The sequence below is a fragment of the Myotis lucifugus genome, unplaced genomic scaffold (genome assembly GCF_000147115.1).
Source record: "Myotis lucifugus unplaced genomic scaffold, Myoluc2.0 scaffold_3, whole genome shotgun sequence".
Taxonomy (NCBI): domain Eukaryota; kingdom Metazoa; phylum Chordata; class Mammalia; order Chiroptera; family Vespertilionidae; genus Myotis; species Myotis lucifugus.
The window spans coordinates 29063607-29078626 of record NW_005871051.1 but is presented as its reverse complement, the minus strand read 5'-3'; the positions used below and the strand labels follow the sequence as shown (position 1 = coordinate 29078626).

At 46.4% G+C, this 15020-nt stretch overlaps 1 pseudogene; it reads right to left on the bottom strand.

Annotated features, from left to right (window-relative positions):
- Positions 1-5320: 5320 nt before the first annotated feature.
- Positions 5321-6161, bottom strand: LOC102443145 (annotated as a pseudogene).
- Positions 6162-15020: the final 8859 nt, after the last annotated feature.

Here is a 15020-nt window from a genome sequence, read left to right as displayed (position 1 = left end):
ACGGCGAACTTATGAGTTAGGAACACAGAGGCTCGGGAGGTGACACCACCTCCAACAATGTCAACACCCACTGTGACACCCCCCACCCAGCAAAGCGCCCCTTCTTGCCATTGCCCCAGGGTCCGCCTCCAGGGATGGGAGCTGCCCACCGTCCGCTTGTAGAATGCGGTTCTCCCTCTTTCTTTCAACAGGTAAAACTCTCTCTTTGGGGACAGAAGACATGAAAACGTCTCGCATTTTGATGTTATGCCTCTTTGCCCATTTGACATACCAGGCTTTTTGCCATTTGTGCTTTTAGCCAAATTCTTGTGTAAAAGTCCCAACATGGTACAGGACTCTGGATGTTCCAGAGATGGTTCTGGGATCGATGGCCTAAGTAGAATCTGGTTCTTCAAGCAAACTCATCTTTAGTGCTTACTCTCCTGGGCTCCGTGTTGGCTCCCGCACTTACTCCTTCCCCTGCCCTCATCCCATTTCGGCGTCGTTTCTAGACGAGGTGCCTCAGAATGTCAGTGTCACCCAAGGCATTCTCGTTCACCCACACCCTCCCCCCCGAAAGAAGTTCACTCCTTTGGCTGAAAATTTGTGCTCTTGAAGCAAGGACGTTTGAAAACGAACATGCTGTATGCAAAAAGATGCTCGTCTGTGTTTATATTTATATCTCTGGGAATTTCAAAGCAAACTAAATGTGCTGTTAAGAAAATTACGGTTTTCCATCAGCGGAAAATTATGCAGCCCCAGCAAGACAAGGTGGTGGGAATGCTTGGGCAGGTGGAAGGGGCAGAATACCGGAGAGTGCCGGCTCTGCCACGGCGCAGAACGTTAGTCACGTTCCCGGGACAGCCACTCACTGAACATGTACGTGCGCCCGGCACAGTGCGAGCTGGTTCCTCGGCTGTTCTCATTGACGCTCCAGGCAAACATGAGGTGCTCCAGCCGAAGGTCACTGTCGGATGCTGCAGAAGGGATGCAGGAGGCTGGCAGAGACATGGAGGACAGAACACTAAGGCCTGTTCCGACTTGAGATTCCAGGACCCACTAATGACTCTCATGCATGAGCCCCTCATCCTCTCTCCAGAGGAGCAGGAGTCTGGCCACTTGTGCAGGGACCCCTCTTTGCTCTTGTCACAGCCCAGCCGACAAAGTAACTCTCCATCCAGTTAAACCATAGGACATGCACCATCTCTCAAGGCTACTTTGGTTCTGGCATGATATTGACAAGCAAGAAAATAGCCAGTCACGAGTTCAAGGAACAATGCAGAGTTTCTGCGGCAACTCCTCCCAGCTTGGGTTTCAGAAGTAGATTTTGAGTCTTGCAGGAAGATTTCTTTAATCTGCGTCCCTGCCCTCATCACACGGACTGCTCTTTTCCTATGTCCCTGAGAAGCCTCCCTCCTTGAGAGGGTCCACTCACGTTCCTTGACATCCACAGGCATTTGTGACCATCACAAAATCTCCTTTCGGAGCATCCTGCCCATGTCCTGTTATCAACCAATTGAAATTTTGTTTAAGAAATAAACAAGGAATTTCTTGTAATTTTTTAAAAAAATAAACTCAGTCTTTGGAACTGAACACTGAGGACCATTTCTTATTGACGGGCCTTCCCTCCAAGAATCCACATTAGCCATATTTCTGGGTTAAATGAAACTTTATTCTCACCCAGTGTTGTCAGCCTCCAGGAGAATAAGCAGCAGCCTCAGGAAACAGATACGTCTGCGGCTTTGTGTACGGAAGAATAACATTCCCTCCCCTCCCAGCCCCGGAGAGAGCGGGTCCCCGTGCGCCCCAGAAGGATGCCAGATGCAAGGGAGTTTCCTTTCTTTGGCTGGTCTTTCAAGTGAAGTGGAGAATTCTTGGAGCATGAGTCATCTATCCTGACTCCAGGGAGGACTGTGTGGCCAGGACCTCCAGGGGAAGAGGAAAAAGGGAGAAAGAGGCCGAACCCATGATCCTGTGGCTCTGAGAAAGGCTCCCCGTCACTGCCCATCTTCCCCGGACCTCTGCCCGCTATTTCTCATACGGGAGCTGAAGAACATGGACAAATAGAGCCAGCCATGCAGAGCTGGGGCCGGCAGGGGACCCCGGAGGAGGGGAGCATCTGTTCCTCCTCTTTCTCCAGGGGTCCCAGACTGAGGGGAGGGCGTGTCTGTAACAGGCCGTGGGCCTCAGGACCCAGCTTCCACCAGGGTGAAGCCTGCCCTTCTCTCCGCAGGGCCCCAGGCCAACCCAGGGTTCCAGGAACATGACCCCCAAAGGGGAAATGAGCAAACTCTGGCTCCGGTTCCCTGAATGCAAGTGTCCCCTACTGGTATAAAAAGCCCATTTCGAGGACAAACCTCCGTCCTCCTGAGCGGTAAGCAAATGGCTATTCTTTGTGGTGGCCAGACAGGCGCTCTGCCAGTTTGTTTCAGAGCAAGTGTGTAATTTAGGAGGTGAAGATGCGCATTACCAAAGGCTTCTTCATTTTGCCAAGTGATTTTTTACACGGAATCACACAGGGTTTTGAGTGTTTGCTTCCGATTCACTAACTGCTTGTAAGGCGGCAAAGCCTACCATGTCAGGGCCCTGTCAGCTGAGGTCCATCAGGAAAGAAGGCAAAGGGCTCCTGGAAGCCCCACCCTGCCTTCCATCTTCGGGCCTGGCCAAGCTAAGGGCAGCAGCACCCGGAGCCTCGGGACATCAGCGCAGGCTCTTTGTCACTGAACTGAGGAGGCGTGTAAGTGGCTGTCTTTCCTGCAGGTCTCACAGGCCTTTGCATATGAAAGTTTGCTTTGTGAGTGGAGTCGTGTTGTAGCTTCCAAGATCTTATTTGACCTCATGACCCTGTGGATTTGCATTCATTCTGGCTGACCCTGTTCTGAGGAACAGAGAAGTAGGAAAAAGCTCATCTGCAGACCGTGCTCCACAAACACAGCTCGTGTTGCATGCAGGAAATGTTTTTCTGCAAAGCACGCTGGTTGATTTTTATGCAGATTATGGAAATGGTGAATAACTCCCACGTATCTGCTCAAGGCGTCCAAAGCGTGCGCCGGGGGAGCCTGATCACCGGAGAGGGATTTGTTTGCCCTGAGCGCTCATTTCCCACCTGCACTGCTGCTCACCTGCGGTTGGGCAGGACTTGAAGGGGACTTAGCATCCCTCAGGGCACAGGTCACCTTCGGCCACATGATCCACCACTCCGGTCCGTCTTGAAGAAGACACTGTGACTTTCTCAAAGGCCTGGTGCTGTGTTAGCCTGGATTCTGCCAAACGAGTAGTGGCAGGATTTTGGCTTTGCTATAACAGTTAACACCATGTTGCATAAGTGGTTCCGGTGTGTATTTCAGGGAAACGTTGATCAATGATCAGATGACCTAATCGGTTTATGAGAAGCAGGCTTTGGAGTTCTTTCCCGCAAACAACTGCCCACTACCTGAGGTCGTAGTCCATCCCTGTTCTAACCCTCTTATGGGCTCTTTGTGTCAGAGGACGCTGAGCAGGACAGGAAATGTGATGGCCAGCCCTGCCGTGTGGGTTTTAGAACAGCCACATTAGCCCTGACCCCAAGGTCTCCAATGACCCCCACGCCCTAAAGAAGTCCAAGTCCTTAGCTTTGCACTCAAGGCTGTTCACAATCTGTCCTCTTCCCACCTTTGCCTCTAAATCTTCCTGTGACTGACTCCTCCGCCGAAAGCATCTATCTAGTCAAATGGTTTCAGTCATTGTTCCCTAATTGGTTCCATGGAACATTTTCGCCTGCGTCTTTACTCCCAGCTGATCTCATGCCTGATGGCTCCCCCAAAGCTCTTCGGCGGTGCGCCTCCCACGGAGTGGCATGGAACAGAATGTGCACTCCCTTTTCTTGGATATTTTTAGCCTTTTATTACCCTCATGACTAATTTGATGATGATATTTTAATTCCAAGACTTTTATGTCCTTCAATGTTGTATTTAAATAACTTTAGTGGTCTTTAAGAAAATCCATTGTCTATCTAAAGAAGCGTTTCCACTGATCTGCGAGAATGTCCACTTTTGCTACATAGTAAATGAGAAAATTTGCTAATCTGGCTTCCCAACATTCATTGCTAGCATTTGGTATTTATTTCTAGTTCCTCAATGATACATCTACTTGTCTTCACACTGCACCTATTGGAGCAAACAACTCTACAGCTTAACCTGCTGAACATTCTTAGATGAAGAGATAAAAATTACAAGGGACTCTTGAGGGATAAGCTTTGCTTCTACTTACACTTATACAGAACTAGCTCGGCCCAGCATGTTTTCAGCCAATGAGTCATTAGCAATGAACCTAAGTGTATGCCAGATAAGGAAAACGTACATTCTGGCAGTCATCACACTGGTACAACCTCAAGAGCCTTGGACTACGTACCATCATGGTTGCATTGCTTCTCTCTGAAGGAATCAGGTGGTAGAGATTTTGCTCATCCACAGGAAGTAAACAGGCTACAGTCTACATCACAAAACAGACTAGAGTCTACATCCCAATATTTTGAATTCAGAACCCATGTGTGAAGCTCTAATGAACCCTCAGGGAATGGACGGGTGATCACAGATGTAGCCTGGGTGGCAGGCATGGCCTGGGGACTTGCTGGGTTGGGAAAGAGAGTGTTGATGATAATGAGAGTGTAGGAAACAGGAAGAAGAGAAAGTGAAGAAGGCAAGAAAGAGGAGAACTACTGAATGATTGAATAAGATCTTGGCTTTTAAAATCTAGACTTTTTAGTTGCAACCAATATTGACAGAAATATAGCTCAGATACCTCAAGCAAAACAAAACAGAACATTCCCACCCAACATAATTGGCCCATTAGGTAAAAGCCCAGGCATATTGGATGTTCCAGCTACTAGAACTTCATCATGAGGACTCCATCTCTGGCTCCACCCCTGGGCTCCGCTCTTCTCAGCAATAGTTTATTCCCCAGCAGAACATGGTGGTAAGGATGGGCACTGGCAGCTGCTGGCTCACAGGTCTTTATAGCTTGGGAACCTTACGGGAAGAGAGACCGCCCCCATCCCCACCACGTGCACGTATCACTTTGCATGCCCAGGATGGCATCTGGATTACAAATCTTCATGAATGCATCACTGCATTTCTGAAGGAGCTTTTCCCAGGACTGAAGTCACTGGTTGTAAGTGAATGAAGACTTTGGAGGAGTTGTGAAATAGGATGGGTTTCCCTAAGTGTAGCACCGATGTATAGACATCCCAGCAGTGAGTATGTGCACCAGTCAGCACATGGACTCGAAACACCTGCCAGTGTCGAAGGTCAAAATCATTCCTAGGTTTTTTTTGTTTTGTTTTGTTTTGTTTTGTTTTTTGATATTTGCTCTCCTTTATTTGTTAGTTACAAAATCTCATTTTTGACTGGACTCAGACGTAGAGGTAGAAGCTCTCAGAGAGGACAGTCTACGTCTCTTCGCAATCTGTTCCTGGCGTTTTCTTTGGCCTCCTTCATTCTCTTAGCCAAAAGCTTAGCATATTCTGCGGCCTCTTCCTTGTTTTTATTAGTACGTTGTTTCTTCAGAGCAATACGCCTGTGTGTGTGTTGCAGGACACGTGGAGTAACAAGACGCTGAATCTTGGGTGCTTTAGTCCTAGGTTTCTTACCTTCTTTGTTTAGAGGCTTTCTCACAACATATTTGCGGACATTATCTTCTTTAGAGAGATTGAAAAGTGTGCGGATTCTGCTGGCTCTTTTGGGCCTCAGGCGATGAGGCACAGTGGTATCAGTGAGACCAGGAATATCTTTCTCCCCGTTTTTTATAATGACCAAGTTGAGAACACTGAGGTTGGCATCCACAATGCAATCCCGAACAGATTTGCACTTTCTCTCTCTGGTCCTCCTGGGTCTGTAACAGGAGTGCCCCTTACTCAGCAGCAGGCAGACTCGGCCATGGGTCAAGACACCCTGCTTCATAGGGAAACCTTGTTTGTCGTTCCCGCCACTGATTCGAACCACATAACCCTTTCATTCTTCACCCAGCGCATCGGCAGCAACCTCTATGGCCATACGCTTCTCATAAAAGGTACAGAGTTTGCGTTCATCGTCCACTTCAATGAGTTTCTGGCAGCCAGTGGCTGGGAAAGAGATGTTGAGCTTCATCCTGAAGCAAATGACAGCCTCCGAGGCGCCACGAAAAAGAGCTCCCAGTTTTTGTTTTAACCAATGTCCCAGTGATAGACCCCAGGATAGCCTTCATTTCTAAGGGAGGAATCTTTTCTCTCAGAATTGCACAGTTGTACAAGGTCCTAGTTGAGTACGTGGCAGAATTGAGATGACAAATATGTGTTTTAGACTCCTGGCCACTTGTGAGTTCTCTCAGCTCTATTTCTTAGATACAGTCAGAAGCAGAACATCTGAGAGAAATGTTTGCACAGAGGGAAATCAGTTGGATAAGATTTTATTTAGATAGATGAAATAAAATGGCACTGAAGTCCAAGTTCATCAGGGTCATTAGAGCTTTTAAAAATGGCTTCCACTGTAGGAAACTATATACATGTTTAGACAAAAGGCAATGAATATTTCTACATATTTATACTTAATATCATGAACAAGGAAAGTGCAGAATGTCAAAGATGTCTCCACAGTAGACTTCATGCAGTAGCTTTGCTTAATAAAATTTTGAGACAGTAACTTGAACTTGAATATAATAGTTCGTTCTTTGCAGGAAGTTCCTTATGGGATGTAACAAATGACCAAAGGAGAATCATACTATTTATAGAACAGTGCCTGGCATAGGGTAGACACTTAAGAAATAATTAATGAAAGAGTAATAACCAAAAATCAAATCACTTAATCAAGGATGTACTTTTGATTAAGTAACTTTGGTTATGATTTCTTTGGTTCTTAACGGAGATTGTCTCTTTTCCTCAATTAGAACACTGGACTCTTTCTGCAGCCCAGTTTGATGGTCTTGGTTTAAGTAATGCCAATAACAAGCATTTCTTTTTAATACACCTAGGGCATGCTTAGCCAGAGGAAGAGAGAAAGAGAGGGAGGGAGGGAGGGAGAGAGAGAGAGAGAGAGATCTGTAGGCTCCCCAACTGAGGCTCAAACCCTCAACCCAGGTACATGCCCTGACTCAGAATCAAACGGCACCTTTCAGTGCACAGGCCAACGCTCAACCAACTGAGCCACTCTGGCTGGGCAATAACAAGTATTTTTGAGGAAGTCAATGGACAACACAAATCTTATATGTATGTAATGAGATCTCATTATTAATAAAGCCCAATGTACAAATACTGTGCAAACACATTTACTCCTTACCCAGGAGCAGATTTCAAGTTTATGGTCCTGATGTATGGTCCCATGCTCCAGCAGTGTGACCTCGGTAGCACGATTCCTGTGTAGGTGTCATGGCTATGTTATAATTTCAGTGCACATATGCATCTGCGTCGTCAGTTGTCACACTGAATCATTCCCTTCTCTTTCAGAGCATATTTTTCTCATCTGGAGTTAATGTAGATTTGCTCTCACAGAAGCATCTGTGGAATGAGCCTGGACATTGCTCAACAGGGCTGGCTGGAAGGGGAGAAAAGGAAGAATAGTGGCTAATCATTAACGTGTGGTGTGGGTGTTCAGTTGGGAAAAGACAGCTGGCAAGCAACGGTCTTACCTCTGATTCACAGCCATGGGTGGTGACCCCTACAGTCTGGCCAAGAAAGAGTCACAAGCCTTCAGTTTAGTCTCAGAGTTTAACTAGGAGTTTAAATGTCTTCTTTGCCAAAACCTAGATTTAATTAAACACGGCTAATTCTAATTTTAGAACTCAGCTCGAACCTTTCTTCTTGTCACTGCTCCAAAGGGGTGCTCAAGGGAAAAGAAAGGATTCTTTGAGGTCAGCTCTCTTCTCATACGTGAGAGCAGCCGGCGTGGAGGGCTGGGTCACCTTCACTGGGTCAGAGGAGGAAAGCCCTCTGAGTGGTGCCATAGGAATCATTCCACAAGGTGAGACCATATTTGGGCAAAAGAAAAAACGAAGCTGAGGCAAAACATTCAAAATCTCCAACATTTGAAACCAGATATTAGTTGAAGAAATCATTATCTAGTAAGAAAATCAGGTCCTAGAAAGCGAGTCTGCTTTCTGTTTATTTTAATGTAGTTTGGACTCTGATAATATTACGCATCATTGAGCCTGTTGAATTTAATATGGTGATAAAATGTAGTAGAATAAAAGGACTCCCAAGCTACTCATTCCATCCATTCAGTCAAAAAACATTTACTGAATATCTTCCTTAAAAACAGGGCATGGAGCCCTACCATGGCAATCTGACAGCTTTCTATACACAGAGTCACCATCCCAACACCATCACCATTATTTCATCATCATCACCATCATATCACTATCACTATCACAACACTATCACCATCAGAGCACCATCACCATCACCATTACAGCACCATCACCATCATATCACCATCACCATCATATCACCATCACAACACTATCACCGTCACCATCACCATTACAACACCATCACCATCACAGCATCATCACCATCTCCATCATTTCACCATCACCATCACAGCACCATTCTAGTTTTCTCTGTTCTCAGTAAAAGGCACCTCATTCCTTCACTTTGTTAATGCCTTTCAGCCACAAGGTTTTCTTTTGGTTACTCAAATGCACACATTTCCTGTGGCCCAGAGCCTTTGCATGTGTGGTTCTCTTTACTTGGAATGTTCTGGTCCTCACACTCCACTAACTTCCAACTCATGCTCAGAGAGGCAACTCTGCTCCCATCAGTCTTTGTTATAGTATTTCATTCCTTTCCATCACAGTACTCACCACAGCTTAGAATTATATATTTGTTTGAGCACTTAAATGATTAATATCTGGCTCCTCTACTAGACTGTGCACTCCAGGAGGGCATGGATCATCATTGTAGCTGGCACACACCAGGAAGCTCTTGAATCAGTGGACCTCAAGCTTGGTTGAATGTTGGAATCAGCTGGGAAATTTTAAAAATTCTGATGCCTTTGTGCTTCTCCCCGTTTCAGATTCAGTGGGTCTGGGGTGTGGTTTGGACATTGGGTTTTATTAAAAGCTCCCCAGGAGATTCTAATGTACAACAAAGTTCAAGATTGTTAAGAACTCCTATTCCAGATGTTCAGACTCATCCTTGTTGGCGGGTCTTCAAACATGCTAAAGAGGCTTAAAAAATGCTTGAAGGTATGAAATTGCCCTACTTATAAATGCCCTTCCAAACTTATTTTTGCATTGCCTTGTGTGAATTAAAAATATGTTAAAAAGTAAGATTTTTTTAAATTTTGAAAATAATCCTATGTTGAGGGACATATCAGCAAATCAGAGTGAACTATAAAGAGGAAAAAAGAATCACCAGAAATCTCAGCGCTGTGAAAATGTGTTTCCCTGAGCGGCTGGTTCCAGGCCTTTCCGGGACCTCCTCCGAGTCCCCTGTGTGCAGACTTATCGGCCAGAGCAGCACCCCGCAGGCTCTTATCACCCCCTCCAGACCCGCCCCCTTTCCTTTCCTCCTCCAGATCACCGTCCCCGCCCCCCAACCATTTCCTGTGAATTCCCTCGGGACCTAAGAGGTTTCTCCCCCTACATCTCACACTTAGTTGTGATTTCTCGATGTAAAGTCATAAAGCTGATTGTATCAGGGTGGTGACTTGAGGGAGGGTTGAGGACAGATGGGTGTAAGATGTAGGCAGATAGTATGAGTCCTCAGCAGCAGCCTCGGGCAGTGATGGGCTTATGCCTCTATGGGGGTCAAACCTGACACAAGGAACACTTTTGGGGCCAAAAAGATGCCATTACTCTGTGATTCCTGCAGGATGTGTTCATAACCTGCTCCTCAAAAAGTCCAGAGGCCACAGGAAACAAACACTGCTCCTGTGTTCCTGCCCCCGCCCCTCCCGCCACCAGAAGGAGTTTGATCATATCTGGAAAGGAGCTGAAAGCAGATCTGGTCCTTAGTTCTGCTCTGTGGGTGGAGGCTCTCTGAAGGGGACAGGAAAGAGTCTCTTGCCCTTTGGGAATTCAGGAGAATGTTTTTTTTTTGGAAAACTATTTTCTAAGGTCAGCAGATAGTTGGGAAAGAAATGAAAGGCGATTATGATTATTCCAAGGAATACTGCTTCTACACGGCACCTTAAAAAGATCTTCCCTAGTAAGGGACCCGGAGGTGCCAGAAGGGATGTGGGGGGTGCAGCAGACATCTACTCCCCATCTTTCTGTGACTCCATGCTCGGCCATCCTGGGCCGCTGAGTGGGAGCCCAGCCTGTCCCCAGGGTCACAGGACAGCAGCAGGAGCAGCTTCAACATAGCTGTCCTTTGCTGCCTGGTGGCTTCGCAAACAACACCTGCTACTTCTTGGTTCTATCTATCTATCTATCTATCTATCTATCTATCTATCTATCATCTATCTATCTATCATCTAAAAAGCCAGTGATAGTAATGCCATAACAACTGATTGTTATGATGCCCACTGCAGCCAGCAAACAGGCTGGATAAGGGGGGCGGGGCCAGTTGGCCAACTTCCTGCAGCCCCTCCCCCTGGCTGGTCCCACCCCTGATGGGCCCCCACTACCCCATAGGCCCACAGCCTCTCCCCCCAGCCAGCTCCACCCCCGATTGGCCCTGACCCCAATCTGGGACAGGGCCACCAGCTAATTGCCCAAGACCGCTCCCCCCAGCCAGCCTGGCCCTGATAAGGCTGATCGGGGCAGCCAGCTGGCCAACCTCCTGCCATTTCTTCCTCCCGACAGGCCTCGCCCCAATCTGCCCTGATTTGGGCCAGGCCAGTCAGATTCCACCCATGCATGAATTCATGCACTAGACCTCTAGTATGTATATCTACACTAATAAAAGAGAAACATACAAATTGGTGTCACTCCGCTACACCCACCAGCCAATCAGAGCAACTATGCAAATCAACCCAACAAAGATGGCAGTTAATTTGCATACACAGGCACTGAGTAAAGACTGAAGGCTCCGGCCAGAGTGAAGACTGAATACTGAATACTGAATACTGAAGACTGAAGACTGAAGACTGAGGACTGAAGACTGAAGAGGCTTGGCTTCTCCGCTGCGGCCACATCTAGTTAGATCCTTTGCCCATTTTTAAATTGGATTATTTGTCTTCCTCTTGTTGAGTTGTATAAATTCTTTATATATTTTGGAGATTAACCCCTTATCAGATACGTCATTGGTAAATATTTTCTCCCATACAGTAGGTTCCCTTTTCATTTTGTTGGTGGTTTCTTTTACTGTGCAGAAGCTTTTAATTTTGATGTATTTCCATTTGTTTACTTTTTCTTTCCCTTGCCCTAGGAGACATATCAGCAAAAATATTGCTATGAGAGATGTCTGAGATTTTACTACCTATGTTTTCTTCTAGGGTTTTTATGGTTTTGTGACTTACATTTAAGGCTTTTATCCATTTTGAGTTTATTCTTGCCTATGGTGTAAGTTGGTGGTCTAATTTCATTTTTTTGCATGTACCTGTCCAATTTTCCCAACACCATTTATTGAAGAGACTATCTTGACTCCATTGTATGCTACAACATATGTCTGCTATTTTGCTGCCTATGCATTCTTCTAAGATTTTTTATGGTTTCTTATCTTACGTTTAAGTCTTTTATCTATTTTGAGTTTATTTTTGTGTATGGTGTAAGTTGGTGGTCTAGTTTCATTTGTCTAGTTTCATTTTTTTGCGTGTATCTGTGCAATTTTTCCAACACCATTTATTGAAGAGGCTATCTTGACTCCATTGTATGCTCTTGCCTTCTTTATTAAATATTAATTGACCATATTGACATTGGTTGATTTCTGGGCTCTCTGTTCTGTTCCATTGATCTATATGCCTGTTGTTATGCCAGTACCAGGCTGTTTTGATTACTATGGCCTTGTAGTATAGTTTGATATCAGGCATTGTGATACCTCCAACTTTGTTTTTCTTTCTCAGGATTGCTGAGGCTATTTGGGGTATTTTTTGGTTCCTTATAAATTTTTGAAATATTTGTCTTAGATTTGTGAAATATGCCATTGGTATTTTAATAGGAATTGTGCTGAATATATAGATTGCTTTCGTTATTATGGTTGTCGGTTTTGAAGAGTAAGGAAGATCTTTCCTGAAGCCCATGGTAGATTCCTCCTCCATCTCATTGACCAACCTGCATGCGAGGCTCGAGTCAAATCCAAAGACAAAGGGGTCATAGGGTCCTCGTCACCTTCCTGGTTGGTAATATGTCCTTCCCCTGGGCTCTCAGAAGCCTGCAGAGAGCTCCCTGAATAAAATGGTACCGCTGCATGAATATAAGAAGCGTGACTATTCCTGATATTTTTAAGCCTTGCTCTCTTGACATTTCAAAGGTTCAGATATCAATGAAGACTAGATCATTTGCTGTGATTAAGGCACAGGTATGCAAGGAGGGTGAGCAGTGGCTGAGGCATGGCAAGACAGCGAGCCTGTGCTGGGCCAGCGATGGTTCCCACCTCGTCCTGGGGTTTAGGCCTGAAATCTTGTGTGTGTGTGTGTGTGTGTGTGTGTGTGTGTGTGTGTGCGCGCGCGCGCACAAACATACATGCAGGGTGTGTACGTGTGTAAAAATTTTCTGGGTATGGGGTACCTTTGTGGTTAATTTGGTTAATGCAGTAGGAAAAATAATGACCCCCAAAGATGACCTGTTTATATGACATGGCAAACAGGAATTAAATTTGTGCATGGAACTTAAGTTGCTAATCTGCCGACCTTAAAATAGGGAAGTTTTTGTGAATTACTCTGATGGGTCCCAACGAAATCACAAGGATCCTTAACAGTGGGAGAGGGAGGCAGGAGAGGGAGGCAGGCGAGGAGTCTGAGTCAGGGAAGATGTGACGCGGCAGCAGGCCAGCGCGATGTGCTGTTGGATGACTCTCAAGGCCCAAGGGGCTGGGAGCCAAGGAGCACAGGCAGCCTCTAGTCTAGAGGCTGAAAACAGGGAGGAACATATTCTCCCGAGAGGCCCCAGAAAGGCAGGCAGCCTTGGGGGGTCAGCGCCGGGCCTCTAACCTACAGACCGGAAGATAACAAGCACACGGTGCTGTCTTAGCCGCTGAGTCTAGGGTGGTTTGTATGGAAGCCGTAGAAAATGAATGCAGTCAATCTAGGTTGAGACTAGAACACACCTTTGACGTCCACAGACATAAATGCTTGACTCGTTACAGCCAAACAGCAAGCTTACTGTGTGCACATCCGGAGCCTGGGAATTTCTGGAACAGAACTGTGTTTTATCCGGAGTCCCAGCCTGCCAACCTGTTTTGGCTCCAGAAGGGATAAGCCGGCCAGAATCCTCTCGTTAGGTTAGTCAGACCTTTCTCAAGCAGTGAGAGCTGGGCATCTGAGACTCCATCCATCCTGACATTTGCATAAGCGGCGTATTTCCCTGCCTGTGACATTTATGAAGGGCCGAGCTGGTGGCGGCGGACTCTGGCGGGCTCCAGCCTTTCAGAGGGTGCAGTGTCCCTTGGTGCGAGGCGAAATCGACACCAAAGCAGTTTTCTAATTTCATCCTCCATTGCCCACAGTGACTGTGAAAGGAGAAGAAAAGGCCAAAGCCAGGTACAGGGGGACTCCCCACATGGGACAGCAAACCTTCAGCGAGAAGGAAACTCTCGTTGCTTTGGAAGCCCCACACGCTTTCTGTTGCTGACGTGTGTCACCACGCATCCTACATCAGAGATGATCTACTATGAACTCAAGTTTTAAGACCTTCAATCTGTTCCCGTTTAGCACAAGTTTTGCAAACATATAATGTGTTTGAGTTTCCCTTTTAATCCAATGACATGTTGGAAACATGCCTAGTTGGCTTTGTGGCTTCGAGTGGAGCTTGTCTGAGTATCGGGCGAGGCCAGTTTCTGTGCGCTGTGTTGATATGGACAGTGAGGCCACCTCTCAGCTCAAGGTGTTGCCTCGGCTGAGAGAGGAGTATTTTATCAGCCTGTTCTCCTGGTTGCTTAGGAACATGTAGCCTTTAGTCAAATAAACACCAGCTCCTCTGTGGATCTCCTATTCATCATTCCTGGGTGGAGAAGGTGGCTTCACGACTACCCCCAAGTCACGGAACTGTCCCATTTCTCAGAATTCACAAAAGCTGGAGAGAAAAGCAAAAACATCGTGCGATGAGATAGATATTTCCCCTGAACACGAATCTTGATGATGAGATTTGACTCCAGCCAGGCTGTGCTAATCGGTGAGGTCTCGCTTGGGATACAGGAGAAGGACGGTCCTTCTGCGTCAAAACCCGCCGGCTGCCCGGGGCTGGAGCTGGGCTGACGCTGTTCCTGTGGCTGCTCCTGAACAGTGAGGGCGGTCCCTCTCCTCCGTCATGTTGGTGGGGTCTCGGGAGAGAGGGGTTCCCACAGGCCCCGGGAACTGGCACGGTGGCCCCTCTGACCCATTCTGTCGACCAAAGCGGGTCGGAAGGCCAGCTCAGCATTGGAGGCAGGATAGACCCCCTTTGGAGGGAGGATCTGCCAAGTCACATAAACACAGAGCAAAGGACATGGACACGGGGTCCACATTTGCATAAACTGTCCAGTTTGTGACATGGAGTAAGTGTTCAGAATAGGTAGGTCTTGTTTTGTTTTGAATAAAATGAATGAATTTTCTCAATGGGCAGTGGAGAGAATCATTAAGTATTTTGAGGAGTCTTTAAAAAATCCGTTGCAGTTTCATTAAATTGAAAATCTTTGTGTGCCGAAATAGTTTATAAATCTATCTTATTTAAGCAATGTTCAGTAAGACAGAATTTCAGTAATCAACCATGAAATGGTTGGGAACGTCAGTTGGAGTCTGCTGTATGGGAACCTCTGCTACTTACAAATGTCAGAACAGTCTCCGAACTGGCTGTTTTGGTGACGGAGCTTTGGGAATGGGATTTGGAATACCCTGTGCCTGATTTCATAGAACTAACACACACACACACACACACACACACACACACACACACACTCTCTCAAACCAATGCATGTTAAAACCACAACTTACAATTTACCCCTAAATTCCAGATGT